General features: G+C 32.5%; 1 protein-coding gene across 3 annotated transcripts in view; it reads right to left on the reverse strand.

Moving 5' to 3' along the window:
- LOC127712085 (E3 ubiquitin-protein ligase RNF34-like) overlaps positions 1-10,413 on the reverse strand; it is a 36,636-nt gene that overhangs the window by 22,065 nt on the left and 4,158 nt on the right. The window contains exon 1 of one of the 3 annotated variants that reach the window (XM_052218290.1): positions 471-586. The exons of 1 other annotated variant lie outside the window; for it this stretch is intronic. The gene's annotated coding sequence lies outside the window, so the exon portion shown is untranslated. Of the gene's footprint in view, positions 1-470; positions 587-10,413 lie in introns of those variants that run through there. One more of the 3 variants, XM_052218291.1, reaches the window with a different exon arrangement.

The raw sequence follows: 10,413 nt of genomic DNA on the forward strand, positions 1-10,413 counted from the left end.
TTGCCGCAAGGCATGACCTCTAACCAAAATGACTATTTTATATCTAGAATAGAGAACTTTGAAATTCGTGCACTATCCTGTACATTTCCTACGTCACAATACTCATGTTATTATGTCACAGTAAGAACCTATTGTTAAATGACGTCATTTACACCAAATCGGTGCTGTGGTCAATCTGTGTACCCATTCTGACATTCATAAAAAACAACTCGAGATAAGATATAATTTGGCCATTTTGGAGTAGGGAGTGTAAATACGACAGCAGTTTTCTGATTTGGTTTTTTACTAACTGATATCTTTATAGAAATGTCTTAACCATTAAATTAGCAGTGATTGGCATTCAACTTATAATGTGGACGTCAACATTATGTCATAAGGTGCACCAGAATGACCAAAGTCCTTGGCTTTCATTTTCTGAATAAAGACCAGTTTTAAGACTAAAATGTCCTATCAGATTTATCCGTAATTACCATTTTCTAATGACAGACTAAAATAAGAAGAAAGAAGAAGAAAAAAGACACATCAACTACCAGACTGCAGACAGACAAATGTATTCTACTTCCTGTAACTACGTAAATCGTCTGGGTCATTCACACGCTCTTGACAGGTGCGTTGTAGAGATGTTCCGAGGCGACACAAGTTTGTTTGGCGGGAATATTAAAAATAACATTAATCTCAATAAAAATATGAATATTATTGGATTCATTGTTTAAACACACATATAATATACAATTATTGACTTTTGATGAGGTTGATAAAATGATTTATCAACACCAGGGATATGATATTTACCGAGGCCAACGACCGAGGTTTGACTAATAACAGTTCCTGAGCTTATCATATGCAGACAGATACAAGGAATACCAAAAAGAGTTGCTAGTGCTGCCAACTATAGTTTACTAGGTATAGAACCAATACAGTCAACTGTGGACCGACTGCTACATTAACTTTTTTGAGGCATAATTCAAGACAACACCAGCATAGCCGGAATACAGAATTATAGAAAGGCAACTTATAATGTCAAAACAAAATGCTAATACATTCATTAGTAGATTAGAAACTGCTTTATCAAAATACAAACTACCAAAAGCTCAGGAACTGTTATTAGTCAAACTAACTAGGTAAAATGGAAAACAACTGTCAAGTGTGCCATTCAGCAATATTGGGCAGAGAAATGGGAGATAGAAAATGATCTGAAAAATCTACAATGAAATACATTAATATTAAAACAAGGCTAATTGTAAATCCTCACCAAATATGGAAATTCACCTCAAATAAAACTTTAGAAGTAAAAAAAAAAGCAGAAATAAAAGCAAAGCTCATAACTAGGACTTATACACTTCAAATAGACCGAGCCAAGTTTAGCAATAATGTGGAACAGGATATGTGCCTATTGTGCAATTCAGCTACGGAAGATACAGAACACTTTATGCTAGAATGCAAGGCACTGAAAACCGAAAGAGATAAACATTTAACAACGCTAAAATCATACGTGATCATGATAACGAGATAAGTGATAAAATTGTGGATGAAGGACTCATATGGTGCAGTTTATTATGGACTCATCATCTGAAAAGATCAAGCAAATAGTTAACATCAAATATCAAAATATCAGAGACATTGAGAATATCACACGAACATTATGCTATGGTCTACATACAAAACGGACAACCCTGCTGAACAAGAGTAACCCACTGAACTACAGGCTCCTGACGTATAGAATATGGCGGGGTTAAACATGTTTGAAGGCGACAACCCTCCCCTAACCTGCGCCAATTGTGTAACAGTACAACTTACGAGCAAACAATACAAATCAGTTGAAAAGGGCTTAACGCTCATCAGATCGATGCAAAGCAGGGAAAAAATCTAACAAAAATACAGACCGGACGTGGCAGTGTATTTTGTACAGCCCTAAAAACAAACAAAAAAACATAAAGTACAGACCTGACAGTACTAGCAGTTACTGGCAGCTAGTTCAAAGCCAATAACCATGCACTATAGAAAAAATATCATGTATCTAAGACCAAAATATCAATCAGTACATATCCAACATCCCACGGATGTTGATTACTTAAGGAGATCTAAGGAGTTTATAACTTAAGGACCATATTTTGACTGAAAAAATGGCTGTAATTTTACCTTTCCTTTAGGGGGCGCACCCTTCTAAAGCCGCGCCTGACCATCTATGATCATAAGATTAATTAGATTTCAATTTCCGTGACATTAAAGGCAAATAATTTGACATTACAAATAATTAAGCAAAAATCCACAGATGCATCATGTTTCAAAATCGGAAACATTTTTTGTTTAATTCGGAAAGTATATTGTATGCAACAATAAAACACAAGTACTTTTGAGCATTTGTCCCAATATGTAAATAAAATAAAACACATTAAGTCAATAGCACATTCACACAAAATATAAAAACACTTAAGAATTGAATGCTTCTTTTTGTAAATTTATTGGGGTGTAAAAGCGTTGACCGCAGTACATTTTGTATGAAGCGCGGAAGCGCTTCGTTCGAAAAATGTGCACACGGTCAACGCGTTTACAACCCTATAAAATTACTAAAAGAAGCATTCAATACTTATAATTACATTTTTTGCTAAGATCATGAAAACACGATTTCTATCAAGTTTTCTTTTGTTTACCTGTGCACTTTATTGTGGAAGCTCGTGTCGTCATGAATGCATGTTACTTTTCTTTACGAAATGAAGGTTGATTTTAGAATGACGCGAGAATGCTGTTAGCCAATCAAAATAACGTATTATAATGAAACATACATGTAATGTAATTATTATGCTATAATTTGGCTAAGATTGCAAGTCAGTTAGAAATTTAAAACAGTCTTATACGTGAATCCTGGAATGCTTTGTGGTGTCGATGTTCTGTATGTTTGTAATGACATGTTATGCTTTATTTTGGCCTCTTCAATTCCTGTTTTTAATACACAAAGTCTACATATATCCACAGCGGTCGCTGATAATATGCTTAAAAATTGACAAAAGATCAGAGTTTTTTAAATCAACAATTGGAGTTAGACAAGGGGATAACCAACCTCAACTATTTATTTGTATTTAAGTGATCATCTATACCATTTTGATTCATCATGTAAATCAGAATCTGGCACTTAATAACTCTAAAATTAGTTGCCTTATAGCCATGCAGACGATTAAGTCTTATTATTATTAACAAGTAAATCTGGTCTACTAAACTGCATTAATAACCTCTTCAAGTTTGCAGAGGAAGTGGAGCTAATCTACATAAATATTGAAAAAAAATAAAGTTCTTATCTTTAATAAGTCAGGTAGATTAAATATAACACAACTTTTAAATATAATGATGTGAACCTAAGATTATTATAACACATGAGTAATGTTATTCTCAGTGTGGCTATAGATTGAATGGTGTACAAAGGTATAATTATTTATTTGACAGCTTTTCAGTTTCATGTACATATTATATGATAAGAAAAATCTCTATAAAAAGGGCTTAAAGGCATACTTTAAAAAGCTTTTATACAGTCTTTTCCAAAAGTCTCAGCACTTAAGATGGATCATCAGTATACATTTCCTCAGATAGAATTTTCTTATTAAATGTAGATTTTACCATGCTTTTTTCAAAAAATATAATAAGATGTATGGGTCACCGTTCTATTTTTCAAGCAGCTTGCTACAAGTCGTGCAAAATTGCCCAGTATTGCATAAATTCTGGGACTATTATACTATTTCCCAGATAAATTATGCATGAAAAACCACGTTTTTGTGAATAAAAAGAAATCTATTATAGAATTTTTAAATAAAATATGAGAAGATAAGTTTTAAAATATGCTTTAAGAAAATCAAAATCAAAACTGATGTCACCGAACATGTTTTCTTGCTACAAGTAAAAATTTTAAATTTCATTAACATTCCTTTATCCACAACCGGTCTAGTTCCTTGCTTAAATCTGCCATTGTTGAAACAGATTGGCAATTAATGTTTAAGACTGTTTATTGACATAAAGAAACATTAGTGATTTATTGCATTATTGATAACAAATACCAAATATTAGTTTTTGTTTGACTCAATTTTAAAACTAAGCCATAAAAGGGGAGATAACTCCTATAGTAAAAAATATTTTGATACTTCGTTTTTTACAATCCAAAATGGCGGTATATACGGTTAATCTACCTAAGTATGAATATATTCCATCATTCAGCAACACCAGTCTTATTATACGGTTAACAAAACATGGGCGGGGAAGTTTTCCTGTTAATAAATCTGAGAATTAACAAATACTAGTTTATATTAGAGACATATATACACAGAGATTGGCAACTCCGTGAAATCCCGTTAAAAAACGCGGCCCGGAATGAGATTCTCGTCGATAATTATTCTACAACATGTAGACAAGTCAGGGATGAATAACCTCGATAGCTAATCAAGAAAAGTAATAGGAAAACTTATTTCAGATCAAATAAATTCTTTTTCTAAAAAACTACTTGAAATAGTTGTATTTTTTTTAATGTATTTGATAGAGAAAATATTTTTTTCGGCATTTCTTTTAATTTAAAAAGTAAAATCTGGTAATGATCATGATATTACAAGAAACATTTCTTTGCTAAAGTTTGCTTCTAAATTACACAGTGAAATTATGTGTGTCCGATTTTCCGGTCATTATTTCCTTAGAGTTGTGACTGTGGATTCACAGGTGTGCGATTACGCAATTTATTGCCCTCCGATCACCTGAATTTTGCCGGAGGTGAAGTTCTAAGTGGATTATTACTTGGTAATTGTTTTTACAACTAAACAAATTCTGACATTATTTTAACCATGACCAGAACTTTATTTTAACAGAAACACTGGGCTATACTATGAATAGGGTAAACGGATAGAAAGTCACAGTACAAAAAGTCACAGGACATAAAGTCACAAATTGGATAGGACAAAAAGTCACAAATAATTTACTGACAATTGTTTGAATATATAAGAGAAAGATCTTCAAATAACTTTTTTTACATTTATTCATTTTTAAGTTCAGGAAATTGTTCATAGGCCTTGATAAATGAAAAATTATTAAATTTTAATCATGCAAATAATATATTTCTTGGCACCATGAAGCCATTTAAGTGCCAAACCACTTTGACATTTTGTTATCATAACAATTATTTGATCATCATTGATATTTATTGTATAATTTTAATTACAAAGTTGCTTCATATATTATAGTTCAATAAAAAATCAAAAAAATATTTTTAAAATTAGTGTTTTCTTGTTCAGAGAAAAATAATCTCAAAACTGAATTGTGACTTTTCGTCTGTGACTTTTTGTCCTGTGACTTACTGTCCTACATTCTACTATAGTATTCAATCAGGAACAAAAATAGTCATTTAACATGTCAAAAAAAGAAATCAGAAAGCAACTTTTGTATATAAAAAAAATATGTAGCCAGTAGAATTTTGTCTCGTGGAAAACGGATTTAAATGATTAATTTTTGATTGACCTACAATTACATTATTTGTGGAACCTTTGCATGAATTTCCTAAATGAACGTACATTATGTACAGTGTTGTCGAAATCACTATTTTTGCTGTCATGAAATATTGAATATGAATCTGTCATTATTTGTAGTTTTTTATAGACTTAATATCACAGACCCTGATTAAAAACAACGTGTATCATAAGTACAGTAAAATGCTCTGCTGAACTGTAGAATTTTAATGTTCTGTTTCATAGACCACAGAAGTACTGCAACATCCTTATCTTTACTCTTTCCTATCGGGTAGTGAAACTCGAGTTTGAAATTAGAAATATTTAAAATTGAAGACAAGTTTTATCTGATCTTTTGTGGGTTTATGTTTCGGTGCAGTGCTATGTGGGCTGTTATTTTCTTTTCATTTGTCATTTTTTTATCTGTGTTACATGACCTTGTACTTTTTGTATTGCCCCTTGACATCTCCTGCTTCTGTTTAAACCTTTACCACTAACATCTCATCTGGTTTAAATAAAATAGTGTCTCATTCCCGGAATTTGTTATACAGGAATTCATTTTAATATCAGTTTTTTTATAAGCATATAAACTGCTTGGTCTCTTCACACAATTTATGTTTAGGACGGAATGCATCAATAGGTACATACATGTACCAGGTCACCAATATATAAGTACACGTTATGTGCTTTTGACCTCCACAAGAATTCTTAAACATTCATAGATGTGCAAAGAATATTTTTGTCGTTGGGTTGTTGTCTCATTGACATATACCTCACATTTCTGAATAGTCATAGCAGCTGTGCCTTTTCAATTTATTGCAGAAAATATTTGCATTAACATTTTTCAAAATAGGCGAGGTGAAACAGTGATCACAGAATGAGGACATGTAAAACTGAAACAACACAACACATTGAACAGATAAATATAAACAAGCACCATTGCTAAAGGACTGAAACAAACATAGATGATGACAAATATGAGCGACTAGTAGTGTACAAGTAGAGTGAACATTTCTTGCTTCTTATTCTAAACATTTTGTCATTTCATGTAAACAATTAAATATGTTATTTTCCGAGGAGAGGAAGGAATTTGTGAAACGAAATATTTTGCCTTTAGTACTGTCAAGTTATATATTCACAGGAGTGTTGTTGAATAAATGAACATTTTCCCTTTTTTTACATTATGCTACCTTTATGCTACAAAGGTAGCATTTCCATTCTCATGATATACAAAGATATTATAGAGTGGCCTTCCAATGATAGTCATACATGTAAATCATTGTCTCATTGGCAATCATACTACATCATCATATTGTTATACATGTATGTAATAAAATGCTCCGCAGGGCGCAGCTTGATACGACCGCAGAGGTCGAACCCTGAACAGTTGGGGCAAGTATGGACACAACATTCAAGCTTGATACAGCTCTGAATTTGGATTGTGATTAAATATTTGACACAGCATAGGTTTCTGACACAGAATGAATGTGGTCTAAGAACTTAAAAATTTTAAATTGGACATTCACCTATTATGGTCCAATATCCAAAATCTAAATACATGGTTAGATTCAGCATATCAAAGAACCCCAAGAATTCAATTTTTGATGAAATCAAACAAAGTTTAATTTTGGACCCTTTTGATCTCAATGTGGACAAAGTTGATAACGGGGCCCAAAAATCAAAAATCTAAATACATAGTTAGATTCAGCATATCAAAGAACCCCATATATTCAATTTTTGTTGAAATCAAATAAAGTTTAATTTTGGACCCCGATTTGGACCAACTTGAAAACTGGGCCCATAATCAAAAATCTAAACACATGTTTAGATTCAGCATATCAAAGAACCCTAAAAATTCAATTTTTGTTAAAATCAAACTAAGTTTAATTTTGGACCCTTTGGACCTTTATGTAGACCAATTTGAAAATGGAACCAAAAATTAAGAATCTAAATACACGGTTAGATTCGGCATATCAAAGAACCCCAATAATTCAATTTTTGATGAAATCAAACAAAGTTAAATTTTGGACCCTTTGGACCTCAATGTGGACCAATTTAAAAACGGGGCCCAAAATCCAAAAACTTAATACACCGTTATATTCAGCATATGAAAGAACCCCATATATTCAATTTTTGTTGAAATCAAACAAAGTTAAATTTTGGACCCCGATTTGGACCAACTTGAAAACTGGGCCCATAATCAAAAATCTAAATACATGGTTAGATTCAGCATATCAAAGAACCCCATATATTCAATTTTTGTTGAAATCAAATAAAGTTTAATTTTGGACCCCGATTTGGACCAACTTGAAAACTGGGCCCATAATCAAAAATCTAAATACATGGTTAGATTCAGCATATCAAAGAACCCCATATATTCAATTTTTGTTGAAATCAAACTAAGTTTAATTTTGGACCCTTTGGACCTTTATGTAGACCAATTTGAAAACGGAACCAAAAATTAAGAATCTAAATACACGGTTAGATTCGGCATATCACAGAACCCCAATAATTCAATTTTTGATGAAATCAAACAAAGTTAAATTTTGGACCCTTTGGACCTCAATGTGGACCAATTTAAAAACAGGGCCCAAAATCCAAAAACTTAATACATGGTTAGATTCAGCATATTAAAGAACCCCAAGAATTCAAGAATAAAACCCCATTGAAATTGATCAAGAAATAAGCAATTTATACAAAGTATATTCTTTTGCACAATACTGTGCAATTGAATATTTCTTGCTATTGCGCAATACTGTACAATTGACAATTTCTTGCTATTGCGCAATATTGTGCTATTGGATATTTCTTGCTATTGCGCAATACTGTGCAATTGAAGATTTCTTGCTATTGCGCAATACTGTGCAATTGAAGATTTCTTGCTATTGTGCAATACTGTGCAATTGAAAATTTCTTGCTATTGCACAATACTTATTGTATAATAATTTACACATCCTGTTTGGTGTGTATTTCCTACCATATCATTATTATTTGCTTTTAAATATAAATCAGAAATAACCAACTTAAAATGGAAAATTTTAAAAGAAAAAAAAAAGGAAAAAAAGAAAAAAAAAAGAAACCCCCCCCCCCCCAAATTTTTTGAACCCCCTTATGATTCATCACCCCCAAACTCAATCCCAGCCTTCCCTTTGTGGTATGGTATCTTGCAGTACAATTTCAGAGAGATCCATACAATTGAACACAAGTTATTGTCTGGAAACTAGAAAAATGCTTATTTTTGGCCCCTTTTTGGCCCCCAATTCCTAAACGTTTCGGGCAATTACCCCCAAACTCAATTCCAGCTTTCCCTTTGTGATATGGAACCTTGTAGTACAATTTAAGAAATATCCAAACACTTACACACAAGTTATTGTCATGAAACTAGAAAAATGCTTGTTTTTTGCCCCTTTTTTGGCCCCTTATCTTAAAATTTTGAGGCAATTACCCCCAAAATCAATTACAGCCTTCCCTATGTGATATGGAACCTTGTGGTACAATGTCAGAGAGATCCATACACTTACACACAAGTTATTGTCTGGAAGTTACAAAAATGCTTATTTTTGGCCCCTTTTTGGCCCCTAATTCCTTAACTGTTGGTACCATAACCCCCAAAATCAATCCCAACCTTCCTTTCATGGTATTGAACCTTATGGTAAAATTTCATGGAGATCCATTAACTTAAACTAAAGTTAGAGTGCGAAAACTAATGTGTCTTCGGACGACGACGACGACGACGACGCCAACGTCATACCAATATACGACCAAAAAATTTTCAATTTTTGCGGTCGTATAAAAATTATGTACATGTATACTTTGTAAACGTAAAGAAGACAAATGAAGTTGAACACAAGATATTTATTTGCATTTTTATCCGTATACATGTAGTCTCTGCACAACTGCCACTTCTGTTTCAAATTCAATAGATTGAATGCGGAGTCTTGTATTTATTCTTAGTTCAATGATGTCACCATCACTTACACTAAAATCGCATACACATGTACATCAAGTTTGGCATATGAACTATGATATTTGAACTACAATAATGTGGTGTTTTCACAGTCAGGATAAGCACATGTCATTTTCTCTCTTACAAAACCATTTTTTAGTATCACATTGATAGTAGTACATGTAATCGATCCACTACATGACTGTGCAGTAACATTTGAAAAAAGTCATCACTAATAGTTGTTCCTGTCTGCCAGGGAATCTTTTTTTCAATCAGAAAGGCTAGGGAGTCCTACATTCAGCACATGTATGATATTACATCTCTTGTATGCTGCACTGTTAGGTAAATTAGATCAACATCTTTGTTCTTTTATAACATGCAGGATCCTGTTAAAAAAAAATGCTGTCAGATACTGAATGTAAATATACATGTATATAAACTTGTAAATGTCATCAAAGTGGTGGAAATAATGAAAAAAACAATTTATATACACAAAACCGGTATGTCTTGGGAAAGTAATTCCTGTGATCAATGGTGATGGGTACATTTGTTCTTTAAAGATGGACAATTTTATAAACTGTAGCCATGGACAGGTGCCTGTCTTTATATTGAAGAGAATGAAAATGGCCGACAGCTTGAATGGTCATTTTTAATTGTAAATTGCATCAAAGCTGGTGAAAATATGGAAAAAACAACTGTTATACACAAATCCAGTATGTCATAAGAAAGTAATTCATGTGCTGGGAATAATTATTCTCTAAAGATGGAAAAGTTTATTGACTGTAGACATGGACAGGGGCCTGTCTTTATATTGAAGAGAATGAAAATGGCTGACAAGCTTGTATGGTCATTTTTAATTGTAAATTGCATCAAAGCTGGTGAAAATATGGAAAAAACAACTGTTATACACAAATCCAGTATGTCATAAGAAAGTAATTCATGTGCTGGGAATAATTATTCTCTAAAGATGGAAAAGTTTATTGACTGTAGACATGG

The sequence above is a fragment of the Mytilus californianus genome, unplaced genomic scaffold (genome assembly GCF_021869535.1).
Source record: "Mytilus californianus isolate M0D057914Y unplaced genomic scaffold, xbMytCali1.0.p SCAF_8, whole genome shotgun sequence".
In the NCBI taxonomy this organism is placed as follows: domain Eukaryota; kingdom Metazoa; phylum Mollusca; class Bivalvia; order Mytilida; family Mytilidae; genus Mytilus; species Mytilus californianus.